Source organism: Erithacus rubecula, assembly GCF_903797595.1.
Source record: "Erithacus rubecula genome assembly, chromosome: 3".
In the NCBI taxonomy this organism is placed as follows: domain Eukaryota; kingdom Metazoa; phylum Chordata; class Aves; order Passeriformes; family Muscicapidae; genus Erithacus; species Erithacus rubecula.
The window spans coordinates 87,902,342-87,927,620 of NC_136689.1; the positions used below are offsets into that span (position 1 = coordinate 87,902,342).

General features: G+C 37.4%; 1 protein-coding gene across 1 annotated transcript in view; it reads left to right on the forward strand.

The window, feature by feature from the left end:
* The window catches only part of GABBR2 (gamma-aminobutyric acid type B receptor subunit 2), a 446,541-nt gene that overhangs the window by 151,774 nt on the left and 269,488 nt on the right, over positions 1–25,279 (forward strand). The window lies entirely within an intron of this gene.

Genomic DNA, 25,279 nt, shown 5'->3' on the forward strand with positions numbered 1-25,279 from the left:
ATGGGCAAGAAAGGGAGGTTTGAAGCCTTGCATGGCTTGTGATGACCTTTTTTGCTGCAGTGCACCCTCCCTTGATGTAGTTGTGGTCTTGTCATTACAGTGATATCCCAGATAATGTGAGGGGAAGATGAGAATACTTGCAATTACAGAGAGGCATACATCCTGGGAATCCTGACTTCTAGGCTGTCCTTACAGAGGATGGCTATAATCTGGGCAGGAAGGCAAAGTTATCTACCTGCTTTTCCTGCTTGTGGTTTCCCTCTGGCTACTGACAGTTAAACAAATGGGTTTCCTGAGGTGCCTGACTCTTCTCATGAGCTGAAAGCCAAAGGCCATTTGTGTTCTGAGCCATGTACTGGCACAGCATGATTAGGAACTGCTAGTCTGAAAGCACCTGTTTTTACTGGGTCTCCCAAAGCATGGCAGCATTTCTGAGAGCACTGCAAAGGAGAAAAAAACTGAATTGTTCGTGACTGAGGATCTTCCATTTTGCTGTGATTTTTTGCTACCTCAACATATCCTTCAGGATTTAGAATTTCTTTGAAATGACAATATTTTGTGATTGAATCTGAAAGTGTCACTAATGCAGGGTATGGGTAAGGTGTGAAGAAAGCAGACTCTCATCTGTCAACCATATAGGATTCAACCTACTGGTTTAGCTAGGTCACAAATAGGATACTGTCCATGGAGGAATGTTCTTTTATTTCAGTAAGATACCTCTCTGAAATCTAGGTAAATTATTTAGAAAAATAGGAGTTAACTTGCAATTAAATTTTATTATTTAGCTAAGAGAGAAAAAACAAACACACTTTTAATTTTTTTTTTGTTATTATTCAAACATACACATTATGTTTGTAATTTGGTGACTGCTGGAAAGCCAAAATTCACATTCACACTAGCTTGTTAATTAGGGACTTATTCCTATTAAGTGATTAACAAATTTAGTTGAGTCATCACCCACAAGCTGGTTGGTAGGTACATGCCATCACATCCTCATTCATACACAAACTCCTTCATTTTCAACCCCTCACTGCTCACTGTTACCTGCCACTGGCCCTGGAGCCATGGACTGAGCTAGCAGTCCAACATTTGAGATATTTTGAGTTTTACTTAACACCTCAATTCCTGCATTGTTGTTGTTATACAATGAATTTCCATCCTCCTTGCAAAAATAAATTCTTGGGATTTTTTTCCTCTTAAATAAGTAGGTCAGGTTTAAACTATGAACTTTATAGAATACAGAGAAAAAAAAAAAGATATATCACTGGGTTTGCTTTTTAATGTTATTTTAGTTGAAGAAAGGAAGAAGTAGGATTTTTGCTGCTTGATATTAGTCCTATAAAAATTACCAATGGTTTGTTATTGATAAACTTGATTTGTTTACCTCCCATCCACAGTGGTAGACAATTTGCAATAGCTTACCTGCTAAAATGGCTTATTTTAGGTAATACTTCTGTTAATGATAGATACTTGGCTTTTTTAAGATTCATCCCTTGTAAACCATTCAGGAGAAGAAATTTTGCTATAGCCACAGAGAGATTGTGGCCTGTCTTTAGTAGATAGTTTCTCTTTGTTTAAATGTCCCTCTGAATTGTAGTTGGACACGCTTCACTGGCATTACACTGCATCAGTGCCATGCCCATCCATCCATTTCAGGAGGATTAGCTCTGTGCAAAGTTCATCAGTCACTTCTGCCGTTGTAGCTTGGCATGATTTGTACTAGTCTAATTGGGTCACAATTTCAGCTAATAATGATTGATACAAGCTTTTTATCAGTGTGGGAGGGGGATGTGTGACCTTCTTATCTATTCCTCTGCTTCCTGAAAAAACTTGTTATTAACATTATACAAGCATTAAACCTGCTTAAAAAAAAAAAAAAAAAAAGAGAGAGAGAGAGATGGAAATGTGTGTTTCATTAAAATGTCTTCATCTAGTAATCTGTTGATGTGAGTATAACACTTTAATATGAAACTGGCAGGTAAATGCTGCTCTTCAAATTTAATTGATGGAAACTGGTAGTCCCTCTGCAGGTTCAGTTGTAACATGCACACTTTTGAACTCCCTATTTCAATCTTTTTCTCCCTCGGCATAATTATTAATTTATTTTCCCTCTGTATTTGGCACTGGTGAGGCTGCACCTCAAACTCTATGCTCAGTTTTGGGTCCCTCACTCAAGAAAGACTTTGGGATGTTAAAACCTGTGCAGAGAAGGGCAGTGGAGCTGGTGAAGGGTCTGGAGAACAATCTTTTGAGAGTAGCTAAGGGAGATGGGGGTGTTTAACCTTCAGAAAAAGAGTGAGGTCGCACCTTATGAGTCTGTACAACTACCTGACAGGAGGGGGCAGCCCAGATGGGGGTTGGCCTCTTCTGCAGGTGACAAGCAACAGCACACAAGGAAATGGTGTCAAGTTGTGCCAGGGAAGGTTTAAGTAGGATATTGTAAAAAATTTTCTTCACTGAAAGGGTGGTCAGGGACTGGAACAAAATATCCAGGGAAGTAGTGGAATCACCATCTCTGAAAGCATTCAAGAGATGTGTGAATATGGCTCTTGGGGACATGGTTTGTGGTGAACATGGTGATGGTGCCACTTAACAGGTGGAATTGATGATCTTACAGGTATTTTCCAACCATAATTTTTCTATGAGCTCAGAACCACCAGTACACCAGTGGTTTGCCAGATCCTGGGGGACCTTACAGTGACTTTTGTCCTCTTTTGAGTAAAGAAAAAAAAATACATTTTCTCTTTTGAGGCTACCTGGCTTTTGAAGGAGTACTTTTAAAAATTTTCTGTCACTGTAATAGGTCATAAAAGAGTGTATGGTTTTTATTTAGAAGGGCCACTGTCAGTACATTCAGTTGTTTTTCCAACTAATAGGACCTCAGGAAAGTACTGGTAGTCTTTAAGTTATGTGAACACACAGGACAGTGTCCCTCTGGTTCTAAAACTGCAATGTAATATAAAACTCTCAAAGGCATATTTTGCACATGAAATATTATCTGTGGGGTGCTTCTACTAACCTTTCAGCCTTCTAACCTATTTATCCATTGTGTTTTTATAATCCATTGGTCTGGGGTGGTTTTCATCATCTTAAAATGTAGCACAAGCCAGTTCTTTCCCTGCTCTATTCGCACTTCAATTCTGGTGTGTCTGAATGTCTGCATCATTGTACTACGTGAGTGCATTTTTCATACTTAAAAATAGACTCAATAACCATCTTCCTTCTCTGCCTTTCACTTTACAACTGCAGTAGCAGCTACATTTCCTGTCTCAATAGCACTTATGAAGCAATTAAGCAAATTTAGGACAGATTTTGCTACTGAATGCTAGACAGATTTCTCTTTATCCTTACTAAACTTGTGCATGGACAGATTATACCCTAATGGTCTAGTTCTTTTTCTGCCCCCACAAGAAACACTCATCTCATTTTATACATGGGCCATTTGATTTGGTGCCACAAAATGAAATTGATGGATCCTCTAATTGGTCACTTGTAATTAATTAGTATAAAAATTATTTATCTTTTTCTGTGTTGTATTTTCTGTAGTCTTCAATGACTACTGCTTGTGGTTACACAGCTGAAGGAAATTATTAGCAGGCAAAGTGTGGACTTATGGGAGCAGGTCCAGAAGAGGGCCATAAAGATGATCAGGGTGCTGGAACAGCTCTCATGTGAACACAGGCTGAAAGAGTACAGCCTGGGGAATCTGAGATCCAGTGAGATCTCATTGCAGTCTGCCAGCCACAAAAGAAAAGGGGGAGAGTAACTTTTTACATTGGCAAATAGAGATAGGACAATGGGAAACAGTTTTAAACTAAAAAGGAAAAGATTTAGGTTAGATATTAGGAAGAAAATCTTTACTGTGAGGATAGTAAAGCACTAGAATGGACTGCCCAAAGAATCTCCATCCCTGGAAGTGTTCAAGGCCAAACTGGCCAAAGATAAATAGAACATGTATTATATAAATACAAGTTTAAAAGGGCTCACCAATTGTACCAGTCCATTGCTGTATTTATGGCCATTACTAAATAGCAAAAATTATTATTCTGATTTATATCAGAATACCCCCAAAAATAAACTATTATTTACACCATCCCTATAAATTACGCTTCCTCCATAATAGAAATGAATATTAATATTCGATCTTCTCTCTGCTCACACATATTTTATTACTGAAAATTGCTTGCTTTCTGAATTACAGAGAAAAAAATGTACTTTTGGAAGGAGCAGTTGTGCAGGAAGGATTCATTGTGCAGATTTGCAGCCTTCAAAACTGGTAACAAAAACTTCTGCCATAGGGCTTGAGTCACCTATGACTGTAAAACACCAGGATAATGTGTATGCAAACATAATTAAGTTTAGTCATGGAAAGGAGTTCTTGATTAGAACAGGATACAATTAGTACCATGGTACAAGATATGGGTAATACCTCATTAAATAATTGGAACATTCTGCAAAAATCTGGCCAAAATGTTCACACTGTTCAAATAGGAACAGCCCAAAAGAGATGAAAAAGAGAATGAGGGATTCCTGGGGGGAAAATGTTATAACTTGTTTAGTGAAATGATGATGAGAAAGTACATGAATACTTTCCAACTAGCTTCGATGCTCGTTATCTTCCTGTTCAAAGAGCAAATGCATGTACAGAATTCACAGAGCGTTTAGATTTGAAGGTTTTGAAAAAGTTTCTAAATATCCAGAGAGCAAAGCTCTGAGATGACCTACATCAAGGGAGGTTGTGAGGGCAGAAAGATTGGGAATACTTACTGGCTGTGTGCAGACTGTAGCTGTGTTTATATAGGGAAAACACATGTGCATGAATATACCTAGACGTGTGTATTCCCTGTATGTGGAATACTTGCCCAGCCTTGCTGCTGGCTGGGGCCACTGGATTGGACAACTCTAATAAAGGTCATCAGGAGTTGCACAGAATAAATCCCCTGTTTCTGTGTAGGTCAAGGGCATTGGCAGTGTTTCTCATCTTTCTATGCCCTCATTTGGTGGCACATCATTGCTGAGTCAAAGAGGGTTTTACTACAAGTTTTCAGCTTAATAAAACGTGTAGGGAATATTCTGTGGATTTGGTTTATTGGAGCACATGTTCTCTAGATTCTTCTTACTGTGTGGTATCCTGGAATTGCTGAAATGGGTCTTGATGAACAAGGTCTAATTTTATATGGCAGCGGCAGATTATACTGACCACATGCCACCTATTGAAAGTGTTTCCCTTCTAAGTGGTTGGACTGCTTGAACTTCCTGTGTTGATCTTGTGCATAAGCTCTGGAAAGGAGCACAGACGAAATGGTTGACCCCTCCTCCTCTTGGTACTCACAACAACAATATGCTCCTAGACTCAACTCCTGTATTGCCATACATCAGCATAGAGGACAAACTTCTCTCCTGCTGCAGTAGAGAGAACAGTCCTGTTCATACAAAGCAGTATGACCTTCATCCTGCACAACACCATTCTTGATTCATATTCAACTCTGTGAAAATCTGATATGCTCAGATTTTTTTATCTTCCCATGCAAGACTAACAAGTTGTTTTTTAACTTTTTATTACTCTTATTATTTAATTTGGTGGATTTCATTGTTCTGAAATGTATAAAGGTTTTTCCATTTCATCTTAGTAAATTTCATCCTGTTTTCTCCAGCGTAATTCTTGCATTTACCGTTGTTCTGATTTATTCAACTGCATTTATGTATCTTGCATCCCCTCTTATCTGTTAACTGCAACTGTTAACATATTATCTGTTAACATATTATTTCATCTTTCAGTCCATAAGATAGCACAGCTGGAATAGACTGTATGTAAGCAGTATAAACCTTATGACATCATACAAAATTTTCATAGCAAATTTTCTTTTGCACCTTCCTACTGGCTTTATAAGAACTGAATAGTAGTTCAGTCTGCTTAGGATGTTTGTTTGCCTGCTTACAAAATATCGTATGTTGTCAAAAACCTTGTTAAAAATGAGTTGTGTCACTCCCCTTGTTTTTTCCTTCAGATACAAGGATTGTTCTCTATCAAAAAGGGTAATCTGATTGGTTCAGCATGATTTTCCTTTTATGTTTATGATGAAGTCAGCAATGAAAAAGAAAAATAAATTGAAAACAGTCAGTTATGCACTAAAATTGTGTCCTTCAACACCCGTCTAAATTTTTGTAAATCAAAATAGCCTTTAGCCATGATTTTTTATAAGATATCTCAATGCATCTCAAAGCACTAGTGTTAATGTCATATATTTAGGTGTATAATATATAAAATCCAAACCAAGTTAAGCAAAGACTTTAGAAGAAAATGTGTAACCATTTTCAAAATAAAATGAGCAAATCACATACAATACACTTTTTATATTAAGAAGGGTTAAAGTAAATAATTTCACTGGAATTCTTTAATTTAGAGAGAAATCCATCTTCTGCCAATATAAAAAAGAAAAAGTTTTCAAAAATTCCCCATGCAATTTGCAGATATGTTGAAACTTGAAGTTAAGAAAGGATTTGTTAGGCTTTTTCCTGATCTGTAGTAGAATAATGTTAAAATATACTTCTATATTACAGGATTAATATACCTCTATATAACAGGATTCAGGGATTGAATTACACTATATTTTTCATATTGTATTAATTTTGACAATTATGTCACTCTAATATTTCCTTGGACATCTCTTTATTGAGACATCATGAAGCAAATCCACAACACATTTGTAATGCTTAGAGCATTCTGGTTTTTATTTTTAATTTAGATTTAAAAATAAACAACCCAAAGCAGATATCTTCACAATTAATGATGGTGAAATCTGAACTAAAACGCTGTACTCAGTCTCTCTGCTGCATTAAACTCATTTTCCAGCATTCAGAGGCAGAGCTTCTGTCAGTGTTTTCAGCATCCTTCGCTCACTGCGGTGTAGCTTTCAATATTTTCACGTTGCTCAAAATCTGTGCGAGTTTATTCACACAGTGCTGAGCCTGAGCTAATATTCCCTGCTGAGGGACTTAGCTTCAGCACAGAGCCCTGGCAGAATATCTCCTGGTATTGTAAGAACGACTCGTTAACTCTATACACGTTGTTGACATAGCAGTGGTGTTTTGAAGCATTGACTAATTCTTCCACAGCTGTAGGTAGCATCAGGCACTTGGTTTTTATTAGGAAAGTTGCCAACACGTTGGGAATGTTTGTACGCACAGTGACTGTAGTCAAAGATACTCTTTGTTGTTAGGCACCACTGTTAGAAGTGGTCCTAAAAGTTCTGGTCTCCCATTACTATAACCCCTGCTGACTGTGGAAGTTAATAGCATTGGCATAAAGCTCCTCAGAAATTACAAGCAACACCCATATGCCAACGTTTGTTGCTAAGTGAAATTGTTACTAGCACCACTGAGTTGCTGGAACTGCTTGTAACAGCTGTGAACCCCGAAGCCGGTGATTAATGTCAGCTCCAAGCATTGCCGGGTGCCTGGCAGAGCTTGTAACAGCCAAGAATACTGAAGGGCAGGGCTTCTGATGGCTGCAGGCACTGCTGGCTTCCCAGCAATAAATGTAACATCCTGAAGGCTGGAGTCACAGCATCTTATCTTTTGGCCATTTCTGCTTGGTTCTGGTGAAATCTAATTGCCAAGATGAAATGAAGAATTTTAGAATTTCCATACAGTTATTTTTGCTGGTAAACTTCATTATGAGAATATATTCCTTGTGGGGTTTTTTTGGTTTTTTTTAAATATAGTTTACAGCTGTCCTTGAATTTTCAGGAAAGAAGTGGGCTGGATTCTGAGTGTGGCTATGCTCTTTATTTATTGCCAGAGAATGGGGATGGACTTTTGTGGAACCATGTGTAATATTCTTATCATGGGAGCAATTCCATGCTATTTCCTATAAATGAAAGCTCATTATAATAGAAAGATGCCAAAGAACTAGAGATTTAGCTTCAGCTAAGAATTGCCAGTTGTCTCACTGTGCCAGCAAGTTGCACCCTCTGCTTGTTGTCTCTTTGGGAAACTGCAGTGAGTATAAGAAGACTTAGCAATGAGAATAAAGCTTTAAAGACTTCAATCTCTATGCATATAAAAGGTCAGTGGATAGGCCAGTTGTCCTACAGTATTTTATATGTCATGCTGCTACACATCCTAAGGCATTGTGCATCATAGAATCATAGAATTTTTAAGGTTGGGAAAGAGCTCTTCATCAAGTCCAGCTGTTATCCCAGCACCTCCAGGCTCACCACTAAATCATATCCAATTAAAACACCTGTAACATTGCCAAAACTATGAATTAATCTAGGACTGCAACAATTTAAAACCCAGTATTTACCCATGAACATGTATCTTTTTGTTCATAGAAGAAATATTTCCACTGTCTCTGCCAAAATTGTGTTACTAATCCTTGGGCTGCTAAGCATCTGTACTCAGATCTTGTAATCCTGACCTTCTTATCAAATACACAGAATAAGGTAACAGTACTTGGTATTGCTCAGCCAGTCAAAATGGTGTCGGTTATGAACTCCTGTGAACTTTTACTAAGACAGTAGTTAATTCACTCTGTTTTCTAAGCAAGAGCTATGTAGCATAAAATGAAACATGAAAGCAACAGACTCAAAATCAAGTGGAAGACCTGATTCCTCAATTAAGCTGTGCTTAATTTGTGCATCTCTGCTGTGGATTATTATGTGGACCAAAAATTTCACCTTCAAAAAGTAGCTGAGCTAGATATATTAATGGAAGGGGGGAAAAAGTGGTGGGAGGAATATTAAATCCAAAGGCAACTGAAATATCCAAATAAATTCATGAGCTGCAAATTTCTGGAGGTTGGGAGTTTCCTTTGCAAATGTCTCTAGCAGTGGCTGAGAGCAAATATGTAAGAGCACAGAGACCTAGGAAAGAGCAGACACAGAGGTGAAGGAACAACAGTGAATATCTTTGTTTTGACCTGCTATGGCCAGGTATGATATGCTGAGTTTTTTCAAACTGGAACATGTATCTCTGGCAAAGTAGATCCCCATGTAGGTGTTTGCCTTCCTTTGTGAATAACTTGATTGAATTAATTTGAATGAACACATTTGAATGTTGTGTGGATTTTTCCCATTCATCTCCTCAGACTGCCGGCTCTCAAGCCTTTGTGAAGAGGAGTGAAGCGATAACAAATTTATGGCTGATTATCTTAAGTGAAATCTAAAGCTACTCTCTTATCCACAGCTCTTAGATGCATGGCAGCTTCTGAGTGCAGAAGCAATGAGAGAGCTGCATTTGTAGGATTTGTGAATTTGCATTTGTGAAATAATGTGCTGGAATTATGTGACTCAAGTAACACTGTTTTTTCAATGACAGCCATTTAAATAAGGAGACAGTAAGCTGGCTACCTGAATTGGAATACAGCACAGTAACTGCATAGACAGAAAGAGTGCAAAGGATGAGGTTGCACATGGTTGGTTTGGATTAAGTGAAAGTATTTTCTATATATTCAGTGAATAATAGGTCTGGGGAAATCATTCTTATGGAATAATGTGTTTCCTCTACTATCAATTTGTTGTCAGAGAGGAAAATAGAGATATATACTGTACATATTCTGTCTGAGAGCTTTAACTTGCAACTGCAACTTTAGTCATTCTTGAATGGCATCTTTATGACTTTTATTTCACTGGTGGCATTTATCAGTTTTAATTTTTTAAATCAAGAATATTTTGAGAAGATGACAAACAAGTATGCATGTAAGCATTTTAAATATATTGTTTTGTATTTAGACACAGAGGTTGATAATGGGGCCAATAACTGTTACATCTTCAGTAATCCCTTGGATGATGGAGTAGGGTAGACCCTCATCAGATTTGCAGGTGTGAAAAAGCCAGGATGTTTTGTTTGTACACCAGATGTGCCATTGGGTTGTGCTGCCATCCCATGACATGTCAGAAGGCTGGAGATCTTGGCCAGAAAGTCTCTTCTAAAGCCAAACAAAGGCAAATGCCAGATCCCACCCCAGGGGAGAAAGAAACCCCAGGTACTCACCTGTACAGGCTGGGTGGTGTTTGGCTGGAAAGCTGCATTCCAGTAAAGGTCCTGGGGATCCTGGTGGTCCTAGGAGCACCTAGTGGAACATGAGCCAGCAAAACACCTTTGGAATATAGGCAGCCAGGAGAAGCCAGATTGCACTAGGGAAAGCATTACCACTAGATCAGGGGAGGTGAGTGAGTCTTCTTGACTGCTGAGCCCTGACTGGAGCACATCTGCAGTGCTCTGTCCACACTGGGGTCCCAAAACAAGGTAGACAGGGACATAGAGGAGCAAGTTAGCAAAGACCTCCACAAGGGTGAAGTACTTGGGCACCTGTCATACGAGGAGACCCTGAGAGAGTTGTGGTTGTTTAGCCTAGAGAAGACTGAGAATCTTCCCAAGAATGCCTGAAAGTTGTGGCTCACACACTCATAACAGGCTCTTATTATGAATCCCAGTTGTGCTCTGCAGCAGCAGCAGCTTGAGTCTCCATTAACAGCAGGTTTGGAGGGGCAGCCATGAGGACAGAGGTGCCTCCCTTAACTCTCAAAACACAGGGACATGTGCCTGCTCCTTCTCTGATCAGTGGTGAGGTGGGGACCAGGGAAAGAGGGATTGCTGCAGAGGGAGGCAAGGGACAGATCAACCACAGCAGGCACCATTTTCTCCAGTCCTTTGACTTGCTGGGCTGTTTGTTCTATTCTCACTTTTGTACCTCATCTTCTCCAGGGAAGAGCTTCTGGTTATTGCCTCTTCTGAGAAGAACTGGAGGAGATGAGTTGAGGCCACAGACAGAGGAAGGGCTATTTTGTGCCTTTGTATTGCAAATCTCAAGTAGAAGGCAGATATTTTATATTGCAGGAGAAAAGGGAGAGACAGGAAGACATATGGGGGAGAGAAGGTGCATGTCTGTTCCCAGCCTCCCCCTAGAAAATTGAAGTGGCCTCTTACTCTTTGAAAGCTGCTGTGAAGCAGTGCTTAATCTTCTGAAATAAGGACCCAAAAAACATAAATACCCAGAAGCTGTAGTATTCCTTTTGGATATGTTACCCTTCCCTAGCACTTCCTGACCAACTCCTATTCAGCAACCACATTGACCTGAGTCCTGCAGGCTTAGAACTTGAAGAAATGCATGGTTTTACTGATAGTGAGAGATAGAGACTCTCAATACAGAAATATTGTGTATTTATCTTTATGTATAGTTTGAGTTCTCAATAATATCAATAAGTAATGGAATCAAAATTTCTGTTATGTGAATACAGAAAACATCTTTTCCATCAGCAACAGGATGTTCCATTTCTTATTTCACCAATAACTTGAATGTATGCATCTAGCACAAAAGGACTTGAGACAAGTACAATTTGAATGACATCCTGACAACAACATGATATCCAGTTAAAGGACTGAGAGTATAATATTTCCATGTTTTTTCCTGGATCCATTAATTCAAAACATATCCAGATAATATATTTTTGAGACTTTATGCTGTTTTGCTTCTTTGGTTGACTCCTACTACTTTTTGATGGCTCCTACTATTTCCAGACTAGCTTCATAGCTCTGGTGCACCATTTGTGCAAAGAACAGTGAGAAAGCCTTCTACTCATCTGGCTCTTTTGTAAATTTAGCTGGCTGTCATGGGATAATGGTTTCTAAATTCCCAAAACAAAAATCACTGGATTTGCTTGCAGTATCTGTCCAGTGTCCTTTCCCCCTCAAGTTTACCCCATTGCTTCCACAAAGCTTTGCAGTTTAGTGTATAAAGGGTTAAGTTAAAGTTGTTGACTCTTTTCTTTGATTTAATAATTTAAAGTATATTTTTTGTTGTATTTCAACTGTGTTGCACTTCTCTTTGGTCAAGCAGGACTTGCAGAAAATGAACAGCAGAGAGTGAATGCTTTACCTCTGTGGCTGAGTGTGAGAGCTCAAGTGCCATGCAGCAGTTGGGATATTGCAGGGTCTTGCTCCAACTGCAGCCTTGGCTGTGTGGGTATAGGTACAAAATCCTGAAAGGAACAGTTGAAAGTATGTGGGCATTGGTTTTTTTGGCTGTTGCCTAAGGTTTAAGGTAAATGACATTGTTGGTCATAGAGAGATGTTCTTATTCAACAAAGTAAACAGCTGCCCCATCAGTTGCCTTGGATGGTTTATGTAAAAGTGGAAGCATTATGCCGAGATGAAATATGTGGTAAGGATAAGGTTAAGACTGTTTTGAAACACCTGACCTGAATCTCCAAGTAATTTTAAGGTTGAGAGAAAGTGCAGTGAAAATTCAGTTATCTAAAGCCTTAGCACTGTGGTAAGAAATTTAAAAGTGAAGATATGGAACCACTTGGAAATTCCATGATATCTGTATTTTCCTTTACTATGATTTCTGAAGAATTAAGGCACTGCCAGATTTATTAATCATTTTAGTTTAACCTTTTAAAGAGACCAATTAACTAAAAAACCCTCTGGGGTTAAGAGGCTGAAGTTTCTTCTAGGGGGTTCACTGCTTCCTCACATACTTTAATATCTACACAGGTCTGATAATTTTTGTGGGATTCATTTGACCAAGTGCAATGTAGGTGGCTGCATCTGATACAGGCACTGAAGTCTCCCACTGGTGCCTACAGTAGTTAGTAGCAGATGCTTCTAGGGAGTGATTCATCTCATCTTAAGGTTTACCCTAGGCAAGTCAATATCAGTCATGACATACCAATATAAATCACACCAAATTTGAAGTTTTACTCTTCTTTAAACATACTGGGACGTAAAAAAGAATGGGTCAAGAGGTTGTATTCAAGCTGGCTGCCTACTGGTCACTCCTTATCTATACTCTGGGAGATGCTTTTCTGCTCAGAGTAATCTGAATTTCTTTATAAGGGGAAAATAAGGAGTCCAATAAGCTGAAGAATAAGTAAATTATTGATATATAGAAACAAGAGCTGTCAAATCCAGTAACTTATGGATAGTAGATTAATCTGATGACAAACAAATTAATAGAAAAAGAAGATACCCTATTCATTTCTAGGTGTTTCTGTGAACTAGCTATGAAGGCACCATATGCATATTGGGAAAAGTATCTTCATTTTTACTACAGTTCTGTCAGAGAGTTAATCTGTCACTTGTGGTTTATCTTCTCTTTTCTCATTGGATAAGTGCAAAAGTATACCAGGAGTTGTCCCAAAGATGTAGGTTTCTTCAGTAGTTAAATTTAAAGGGGTGAAAAATAAATTTGATGTTCATTTAAGAAATGTAGCTGTTCAACTACAGAGAATTTCTGAGTAACCTGCTTGTAAAACAGACAGTGAATATAATGAATCTTATTTTGTTTTCCACCCAAATGCACAGTGCATTGGTTGCTAGTGCATCTCTTGATAAATATTTTTTCATAAAGCTGACGTTACTTTAACTGCAGGAGGTACTTCACAATTCACAGTGAAAATATATTTTCCATATATAATAAAGTTCATCTATAAAAGTTTCATATATAAAGTTTCATATATAATAAAGTTCATATAAATAAAGTATAATTCCTCAGGCACAGCAATACAGATCACCAATGTAATTTTTGAATCTCCAGGTGAGTATGAACGGTGCATATTTCCAGATCTGGAATTGCACTGGTCACCTGTCACAGATGCTTTTCATTTTCCCTGCTGTCTGTACCATCGTGAGTTTGTGCCATGCAGAGGCAGTAAAAATAGCAGACAAGTTCACATTCATCAGGAATATGTCCAAGACCAGTGTTTGAAAAGGTCCAAAATAACTCAGTACTACCCAAAATAACAGAAGCTTAAGTCAGTAACTGTTGAGACTAAGTAGACAAAGTGATAAAGAAGCCCTCCCCACATAAATACTAACAATTTGATCAGAAATATTGCATAAAAATAAATGGAAATTCAGAAAACACTGTGCCAGAAATAAGAGAGCTGAGAAGAGGTGACTTCAACAATCTCAACTTATTCACTGCACATAGAAGTGAATAATAAAAAATGAAATGCATGAGATTGAATTAGGAGAGATGATACTTAGGGCAGCTTCCAAAACTAATAAGCAGTACCAAACTCTAATGCACATTTGACTTTTCATATGTGAGTTCCTTCTCTCAAATCAATAAAACTATTGAAATATTTAAAATTAAACTATATTCACTTTCCTGGCTCTGTGACAAAGATCGAGCACAAAGCTATTCCTTGCATGGGAAGAGTTAAGGCTGTATTGGCTTTTGTACTGCATATGGAGAGATTCAGTTCTGTTTCTATCTCACCTGGATGGATGTGAGTTACAGAAAATATTGTAGGAAGAGCAGGTTGATAAAGACTATTTTCGGGAATAGATGGGGTCCTAGTGAACAGTTTTATGGAGTAATTGACAAAAAAGATAATGAGGTCTAGAAAAAACATTCAGCTTTCAGCCTGCAGGAACTAGGGCGATGGCAGCAACCAAGGAAAAATGGCTGAGAGATCTAACTGAAGTGTGCATAATCTTAAATGGTGTAGATAATCTTAATTCTTTGTACCCAGCATGCATTCAAAGACCAGGGGCAAGTACTGTACTTAAAATCAAATGCAGGCATAAAGAATCACTTATTAAATTAATAGCAACTGCTGAAATGACCTGCAAGGCATAGGTATTGAGAAAAACACATTGAGGGTTCCTGGGGCAACGATTAGGTCATGTCCTGCACCCAGCAGCATTGGAAGGAAACATTCATGGCTTCTTCCACTTTCTCACTGGCATTTGAGAGGGTATTTTTGTTTTGTAACTGTACTTGAACCAAGACTCATTGACAATTTTTATTTCATAAAAGTAGATTATAATGCCTCATTAGATTTTTTTACAACCTCTTGCAGATTAAAAAGAAAAACAGAATGCAGCTGTAAGTTGACACTTTTGGTCTTTAGGTTGTCTGAATATATCTGCATTAGCATTTCCTGCCTGCATATGTTGCTGAAAGGTTTTGTACATGTAGATTCCCATCCAGAGCATCTTGTTAAAATCTGTGCTGACCGTAGATTAAAAATATATGCATAAATTATGCATGATTTTGGTTATTTCTTAGAGGAGGATCAATGACACATTTGACATTTTAATGCCAAATATATTATAATCATAATTGTGATTGACATTTCTGCTGAAGATTTTTAGTGGCAATGCAACCCAAGTTGCCCTTGCTGCTGGGCAAGCAGAATTTATTTTGCTGGCAATGTCTGTTGGCAAAAAAAGTTCCCTGAATTTTTACCAGTTTTTTTAACATCTCTACTCCAGCAAGCCCTTGATTTCTCTAGCATAGCCCTTCTTATAAAGTATTAAAGGTACAGTTCCAGGTGACTGATGTCAGACTGGTCTCTGAACACTTCTGGTGGGTTGTAACTGCAGCATGCAGTGCTGAGATATCAGAAAAGTTACAGAGCTGAAAGAAAAGGCAAATTAGTCCAGGCTGAGTATAGAATTAGTGATGAGGTATTGCTCCCAGGACCTGATAAGTCATCTCTCAGCTATGCTGTTCCATATAGAATAAAGAGTATCTTTGTGTATTACTATATTACATAATGAGTCTGTCACCTGTTTTAGCTTGAACAATCTGAGATTTCTTGCTTAGGTCTGAAAAGAGAGAATGAGAAATAAACAAATCATTAATTCACAGCTTAGGACTATGAAAAAAAGTATTTTTGTAAATAGTTCAGTAACTCTTGAGCTAACATAATGTGCCTTATTTCTTAAGATGTTGTATTCCCATAAAAAAAAAATACAAGATGGAAAGATCAGAATTGGGACTCTATAGGAATGTCCATGTCACAGAAGAACTGGGAAATTTTCATCTTGAAGCTCACCAATGGCCCCACTCCCTATTTCCAGTAGAGTGAAGGGTTCATAATGTCCCAAGAAAAATATTGCACATCTAAGGTATCTTTATATTTGAGAAATCTTTTTTATTCTTTTCATCATTTAGAGGCAGAAGGAAAAATAATAAAACAGATATTTAAAGACCAAATGTAGACAGAACAGCTGTAGTTTTAGCATGTGTTAGCTGGATGAAATCTGACAAACAAATAATACTGATAGAATGATAATAGTTTCGGGCAGCCATCCAGGAACACGCTGTTGTGAATAGGTCTTGAAAGATTTTTTTTTTTTAATTAATTATGTCGATATAGTCTGTTTTATCAAAGGTGAAATATTTCATGCAGTTGTTGGTTTCCACTAGATTTTGAGGATAATCTGTTGTAGACAAGAAACAAGGAAATTGAGTACCAAGGGTATGAGTGTAGGAAACTTTGCTTGGTTTGGGATAAACAATAATGCTGTGACTGAAGTGGAACAGGGATTTGGAACTGGATTCTGATATAATCCAGGCCAGTAGCCAAATGCTAAGCAACTGAGTGTGACAGACAAAAATACACAGCCCTCTTTTGCAATGCAGTTCCATTTTTGAAAATGCTCAAAAGATTTTATTTCTTATTCTGTTTGGAAATTGAAACAAAATTTGCAGCAACTTCAGTAGATCTGACATTTAATTTTAACGCTCTGTTCAACCTGTAGCAATAAGCAGAACACATATTAGGGCAAATGATTTGTGTTTAATATAAAGCAGAAAATCTTTCTGGAGTGTAGAAAAAGGAATTAATTATTTTTTTAGACTCTGATAGATCTTTTCAAATGAATGGTCAGAAAACATGCCATGAAAAGAGGATGACAATTGTTTATTTTCCATTAATAATGAAAGAATCAAGTTAAGCCTGATGATAAATTTTTAATTTTGGATGGGATCATCTGTTGGAGATGATTCTGCCTCATGTTTACCTGACTACCTTCTGTAACTCTGAACCCTAAAATCTCTATTAGCTTTACTGACTGCACTGTTGACCATTGAATTGAAGGACATTTTTCATAACTCCATCATATACTTCCTTGACATGTCTCAGAAGTAAGGTTAATGTCATAGGTCTGTGAGGCAGTAGTTATTAGAACTTAAAATGGGTCCCATTACTTGGACATGAATTTCATATGTAACTATATTTTAGTCTGAACACTAATAACTATTGTTTTTCCTTTTCAACATAAATATTGTTCAAAGAATTCTTTTAATTTTTTTTTTTCCTCTAAAGTTCATAAATATAGGTTCTTGCTGGTGTGAACAGAAGCATGGAAGTTATTATTCTATGCTGAGAGGCAGGTGAAGCAGTAGTGCTAATGTCTAGCACGTTTTCTTCATTTTATTTTTTTCCCCCAGCAGATCTGCTACAATTTTCATCTTTATTTTCATGTTTATCCTTTCCATGACTTGAAGACAAAAAAGCACCTGAGAGTGGATTCATAGACTCATAGAATGGCTTGAGTTGAAAGGGACCTTAAAGACCATCTAGTTTCAAACTCCCCTGCCACAAGTAGGGATATCTGCTTAATCATCTTGCTCCAAGCCTTATTCAGCCTGGACTTGAACACTTCCAGAGATGAAGCATTCACACCTTATCTGGGTAAACTTTTCCAATACCTCACCATCCTCACAGTAAAGAAAACTTCATCCTAATACCTAATTTCTTTCAATTTAAAGCCATCCCTCCTCATCCTATCACTTCATGTCCTTTTAAAAAGTCTCTCTCCTCTTGTAGTCTCTTTTAGGTACTGGAAAGTCTACAAGGTTTTTTCCAGAGTCTTCCTTCTCCAGGCTAAGCAGCCCCAGTTCTCTTATCCTTGTCTTCTTGGGAGAGCTGCTCCATCCCCTGATGTTTGTGGTGCTCCTCTGGACTCACTCCAGCAGGCCACATCCTTCTTACATTGGGGGCCCCAGGGCTTCAATCACTCTTCATCCTAAATCAGTTCCTCATCTTAAACTACAGACTTTATGGCAGGAAAAAAGTTTAACATCAAAAGACCAAACTTTATAGTCTGTTCTGACTTCTTGCGTGCAGACATCTACAAGGTTTTACCAAATTATATTGTGAGTAGTTTGGGTTGTTCAAGAGGGAAACAGGACTGAATGCTCCTTTTCCATTAACCTGTAGGCACACATCTTTCAGCTGAAGTACTTCTCATACGGATTTTGTTTAAACCAGTTTCTGTCCTCAAAAATATTGGTTTGTTCAGTAGCCAGAATTGCTTCCTAAAATGTCTCCAGAGCAAAATGCAGCTGAATATCTGTCTTAATGTGATTGGATTAATTCACTGGAATGCCATCAGCATTGAGGCAGGTGCCTTCCAACGTTGAGACCAGCTGGAAGTGTTTTTTCTGTAAGCTCCCAGGTGCCAAAAGGCAGTCAGTGAAAGCAATTTCAGACACAGAATTAATGAAGGTAACAGCAGATGATATTGGGCAGCAGTGTTTGGCAGAACATTTGACTTCAAAAGGAACAGTAGCTTTAATCACATGGGTAATATGTTATGGATGATGAAAGGGATGTTCATCCATGAGATCAATTCTTGTCCAGTGAGTTTAATACAATATGTATCTTCATGTTCCCATTTGGATGAGGCATCCTGCCCATATACCAGCTAGTGAGACATCACAGATACTCTCCCAGACTTTTATTTTGCTCTTGCAGCTGTCATAATGAAAGCCCTTACAGAGTTATCAGAACATTTTTTAATTGCTAGTTCTATTTGTTATAACAATGAAGTTTGTCCAGTTCCATAAAATCTTATGATTGATGGAATCTCCAGAGCTTTCATTCAAGTAATTATTTAACAGTATTATATGACAGGTAAAAATGTAACTATTTACCGCTGCTGGAAAAGCATAATATGCTGTTAATGTTTTCTTCTTTGTCAACTTGTGTCTTCTTTATATCACCTGGGCTGTTTGGGGATCATGATTAGGGCACAGACAGGAGAGAAGATTGCCACTATGATTTCTAGGTCCAACTCAGAACCTATTTCTTTGGTGTCTGTACCTAGACACTCAACATCAGCAGATCAGCAGCTGTACAGGTAAATTGCCAAAAAAACATTTTCCTTGTTTCTTAGTCTTTATTACTGTGTTTTGCTTTCACCTGGTTTGAAGATCTGTGCAAGCAACTGTCAATGAAATTGCTGCACTTACCTTCTTATGTTGACATATTTCCCAAATATATAGGTGTTTGTAACCATTTTTGCAATGCTACTTCCGTGTGCCTTTCCTCTAAGTCATCCATCAAAGCTGATTAGATGATATATTTCGTGCATTGAGGTGGAAAAAGGCATTCTAATATATCCCTCTTCTTATTATACAGGCTATCATGTATTTAAGGTTCTCTTTAATATTCTTCTAGAACACTTTTTTACCTTATTTCAAGCAATGTTATGACATTAAAACCTATTCATAGCTTCACTAGTGGCAAGATCAAGTTCAGTGATAGTTTCACTGCACATCAAGATAAGTTGGCTTGCATAATAAGGTTACTGTGAATTAACATTTAGCCTAAATATTTATATTTTATAATTACTATTCTGTTAAAAAAGGCAGTTTACTATGCTTCAATCTGTTCTCTGTCTCTGGGTTAAGAGTGTATTGTTTCACTTGTTATGTGACATCAGCTAATGCTCAAGAGCTGCCCTAGGCAAATATTTTAACTCTTCATTATTCATTAGTTTCCATTCTGGTTCTTCTAGCTCCTGGGACCATCACATGCTTGCACTTGAGTATCATAGTTGTTGGCACAGGTTTATCAAAGCACTAGAGCTGGCAAGGCACACAAAGGAATGGTGTGTGGTGCCACAAGTACACGTTGCTGCAAATCATCGTCTTCCTGAGTTTTGTCCTTGCAATTTCATGTGACAAGGTTCTGTGTGTGCAATCCTGTACCACTGTAAGAATATTTTCGGTGGATTTTCCTGATCTTCTGCTCTTTTATTGGAAAGAATTATTTGCATTTTCCTTTTTTTGCAGAAAATATTGCTTCCTATCTAAGCGTACATGACATACAATCTCTAGTTATGATGATAAATGGTAGCACCAATCAGTTGAATCAGCAGTTTATATCCTGTTTAGCAATGTTGATTTATCAGCATAATTTAACTTTATAGAAAATGTGCAGGAAATAAAGGTGATATCTGCCATATATAAAAACCTCTCCATCAGGACTGGTTTTGCAGCTACAGGGGCACATTTAAATTTCTAGCAATCATTAATAAAATGTTTGTACAAACCTAGCACAGAAACCTAGGAAGACTAAGCTAATCTCTCTGGTGCTCAATAAACTGATTTTCCCATTTGCAAACGTGTCCTGGCTTAGGGCAAATTTAGGAGGAAACTTCCATACTGGTCAGGGAAAATATTTCCTTGGAGAAAAGTAGAAAAAACCTGTTTATTTAACAAGCAAAGTATTCACGTGCATAAACAATGAATAATATTAAACAATAAAACCTCTTTTGTTCTGAAGGGATGGCAAATTTAGAAAGTCCCTGTCATGGAGTGTAGCTTGGTTTGCTCAGTCTCTTATCCGTCTTATCCATCCCTCCCCCTGGAAAGTGCTGCATACTGGCCCCGGTGGGCCACAGGTGTGAGCTCCTGGTGTTTTCAGTTCAGAGCAGGGCTGATCAGTTCCAAGAAAAAGAAAAGCCACAATCCAGGGAACTTCTCTGCCTCAGCTATCTACAAAAACTAACTAAAAGCAAAAGATCTCTCTCCTGCTGTCTGTCCATGCTGCAGAGAGCACAGTCCAGGAGAGAGAATGCGGGAGAGCAAGTGCAGATTCTGAAAACGAATTTTGTGCTCCTTTTCCCCCCCTTTGCTTTCAGAACCAGTCTTAAAGGAGCAAAACTTAATATCCAGCATAAACAGAGCAGGTGATTAGGGCTACATGCATCATAAAGTCACCCTAGAACATTGCATTAATCAGCTGTCTTAGCAGATGACATTTTATTCACCCTGTTACCTGAAGGAACTTTTATTTCCTTTTATTTTCATTTCCCCCCTCCATTGTATAATACTCCATGAACACAGTGTGTAGAGGTTGAACTCCAAACAGCCACTTGCTTTCCCTTCCACCCTGTCCTGCCAAAGAGGGACAAAGGCAGAGAGCATGAGCTGAGATAACAATTTACTGAAAGCAAATGGACTAAGGAATGCCCAGTGATGGCAGCAGCACCAATAACAGAAGTATGCAAGAGGAGGAGGTGCTTTACACACAAAGGGGTTCACTACCTCTACGTTGTTCTGCATGGCTGCTGGGACAAAGACAAGACAGACAAAGATGTGCAGGGGCTCCCACAGTGCTCTGCTTGTCCCTGAGCTAGGAACAGGAAAACAATGGACACCCCCAAAAGCTGGATTGTCCACGCTGAGCCACACTGCTGCTTCACATTCTGGGCTCGATTCTGTGCTTTATATTACATTGCAGTTTTAGAACCAGAGGGACACTGTCCTGTGTGTTCACATAACTTAAAGACTACCAGTACTTTCCTGAGGTCCTATTAGTGACACTGGTGTCACTGATTTGATTCTTTCATCTGGGTCCACTTGGCTCCTTTCAGCTTGGGTCAGATTCAGCTGAGCTCTGCACATCTTGATCTACAACAGCTTTGCAAAGGATTTCTGTTACTGGGTTACCTCAGCTGATACAGTTTATTTAAATAAGTGCGACTCCTTAATAGACCTCTGCCCTTAGATAAGGACAACTGTTTACCCAGGGATCATTCTGGTCTTTTATTTTCCCCAGACTTTTGTACCCTACTACAGCAACAAAAATTAAACGTAAATACTTCTTAGAGACAGGGAAATGACTGAACAGAAGGAGATTATTTGCCATTTCTGGTAACTTCCTTTCTCTCTACAGTACATGAGACTGCAGTATGGCTTCATTCAGCCTTCCAGCTTCTGGACTCATATATGGGATCTATACATGGCACATACAGTGTTGTTTCCTTTTCCAATTTTTTTCATTGTTTCTAATAACGTCTGTCCTTTCTTACATAACACTTAGTCTTTCCCATTGATTTCATTAGTGATGCATCCCATTTTCTTAAATGAACAGTAGAGCTTATCATCTTATTATTCCTGCTTCTGGGCTGACTTTAAGTTGAATGCACCATTACTTCCTTATACAGAAGCACTTGAAAGCACTTCAGACTGATGTTTCTCATTTAATCTCCCACAACTCCTTTAAACTTAATATAGGGTTATGAAGCTACCTTTTACTCCCCTTCTGCAGATCTGTTCCTTTCAACATTTTTTGTTTTAACTTCCTTTTTCTTTCATCTTGCTATCTAGTGCTGATGACAAAATTTCCTTGAAAATGTGTGGATTTTCAACTAAATTAACATTTTCAGAAAATACCATCTTTCTTGGGAAAATTTAATTCATCAACACATATGCCTGACCCCAAAACTTCTGTAATAAAATTCTTCTGTATATTTTTCAGTTTTTCAACAGTTCACCAAAGTCTATGCAATACCCTGGTCTATTTGTTTCTCATTTTGTATTATAGCTAATATTTTATAGTTTTTACTTGAATGGTAAATATTACCTTGTTTTCTATTTCAAAGTTTTATACTGTTTCATTTCAGAAATTCCCATCTGAGTCATAGCTTATGTTTCCCTATATACCATCATTTTAAGTTCAGATGTGGTTGCTCACAAATTGGAAGCAGCTATTCTAAAGATATTCTAAAGAATATATCTCAGAGATAATCTAGCAAGTAGCTGCAAGTTTTTCTGATAGTATTCAAACATATATATATATATATATATGTCTCTATAAAATATATATGAGCTTTTTTTTTCTATAGATCTACACAGAGCCTGTTTACATAAGTACACACAAAATAATAATTTATCACCTGGTAACTGTCCACTGTGTCTTTTGCTTTATAGTAACTTGAATTTTTTTTTTTTCCTTTCATTCGTCCTTTCTTGAAGTTTGTCTTTTGGCCACCTTTTACAAGTTTTGTAAAATAATTTCCTGTGAAATAATAACATTATACACCCCACAGGCATTTACTGCTGAGTTATAATCCTGTATATAACTGTTTATCTCTCACTCCAGTTGAACACAGGGAGGCAAGTACAAACACCTGTCAAAAAAATTTAGACCAGTGCATGAATATGTATGCATTGAAAATACAATTTTGTATTTTGCAAAGAATTGTCTGAACAATATGATTGCCTTTCATCCAGATTTTTGCTAAATAACTGAAAGTTATCAACATGAATTCTTGTAACAAAAAGCAGGATGGCTTTCAATCCTGGAGAATGAAGTTAAACTATGAAAAGCCTTTCAATATGTAATTTTCAAATCAGCCATGAATAAACTACTTTAGCCCTAAATACAGAGGAATAATTCTCTGTTAAAATGGGCTGTACTATCATAATGCATACGTGGATGGACTGTGTTGTGATCTTACTTGTTTTATCATATTAAATAAAGTTTTTTAATTAGTATTTTCGTTATATTTCCATATAGCTGTGCTATCTCACATACTTTACCCAAAATGTCAGTTCATTTCTTAACATGATCTTTTTATTACCATTATTTAGAACATAAGGAGATTTTTTTTCCATTTTTCATCCTTGTCCCTCTCAAAGAAGAATATTGATGCAGGTGACTTTTCTATTAAATTCATTGCCTCTCCCAAACTCTTACAGAGATGATTTTATGACAAGTTAAATATTTTTGATGATTTAATTTTTCCAGGATATTTCTCCATCTCTTGCAATGGTCTTATTAATTGTTAAAGTGATGCAAAATGAGACTAGCCATAATATATGTGATGCTTGAAACACCTCTGAACCCATCCTACAACCCAAAAATTGTTTGAACATTCAATTTTCCTATTTTTGTATTTAATAAAACCGTTATTTAAAAATAAAATGAAGAGGATTTTTTTTTTTTTTTAAATTCAGGTGTCTTTAGTTTTACACTAAACCTGGATTCACCTCTCTTCATATGGTTGAGAAATCTGTTATGAGACCTTATTTTTCTGTAAGCAGTGAAGAGAGGTAATGTTTGGCTTCATTGTTTCCAAGGAAATTTGAGCAATTAGGATACTAATTTAGGCCCTTTAAGACACTAAAAAAATCACAAAGGATTGTTTTGAATTATCTTGCTTACATCATGGATCTTCACCCTAAAGCCAGCTGACACATAGAGATGCTTCTCATTACTATGGACCTTTGTACTACTGATCAGAAAACATTGCCATTCAATCTGTGAACCTGAGCTGGTGAACCTTGCTGGTGCTTCTTGCCACTACTGTTACTTCAGTGTTGCTCTTAGCTTCTTTTTCTTAAGATCAATCAAATTATGTTTGATCCAAACCCATAATAACTTGAAAAGCAAGTTCTTGAAAAGCAGCTGGGCTGCTGAGAGGCATTCCTCTTCAGGCTGGATTTGCAATGTCAAATTTTCTCTATTTTTCAGTCAGCAGTACAGGTCCTTATTTCCACCTTCATTGTGCAGTGAATGCATGATGTTCAGCACTACCAGGCTAAACAGAAAAGCTGACTAGGTCTACCTGGCAATGCTCATTCTTCTTTCCTTATGGAGTTGGTTTTGGAAAATCAAGATGGCAATATGTCATAGCACTTCATGTTGCACTCTTTTCGTGAAATCTAGTAAAAGATCAGCTGCTATATTAGAAATGTTTTACCTCAGAATTATATGATAATTACATTATTCATGATCTCCTGGCTAGTGTAGAGAAAGGATCTTCCATTTTGAATGGTATACTGTAAACTGTCCAGGTAATGCACACTTTAAGCTGTTTAGATTTCTTTTAATTAGGAAAGCAAACTACATTCAGGCCATTATAACAATGCAATATATACTTTGTGAATCTATAATCAGACAGAGAGTAAGTCCTATCTCTGATAGGCTAAAGCTATATTTTTATAAACTTGAAGAAAAGACTTGAGCTGTTTTTTCAGATTAAATTTGTCTATTCTGAATTTCAGAAAATGTTTTCTAACCCAAATATACTGAATGCTAGTTTTAAAGAGTGTAAACTTAAAGCTATGTTTGATATATAGTCTTGAATTCACCTACATTTTCTGATTCTCTATTGATTTTGAAAGACTTTAAATAACTGTATCAGGGACCTTGTTTTGTGTCAGTCGAAACAATTTGCATTAAAGCAGTACTTTAAGAAACCCCTTAACCAAAAAACCTGGCTGAAAAAATGCTTGAGAAGCACATTCCTAGAAGCCTAAAAAGAACTGGAGGGAATGACCAGAGGTATCTTTGGAGTTGGAGTGTGTTCAAAAAGTGAATGTCAGGCATTCTCTTCAAAACACTGTCTGAAAAACATTCACAAAAAAAAAAAAAAAAAAAAAAAAAAGGCCACCTTTAACTTTGGCAGAAGCGTTCAATGAAGTTTTCTATTTGTTTTTGTATGTTTTAAA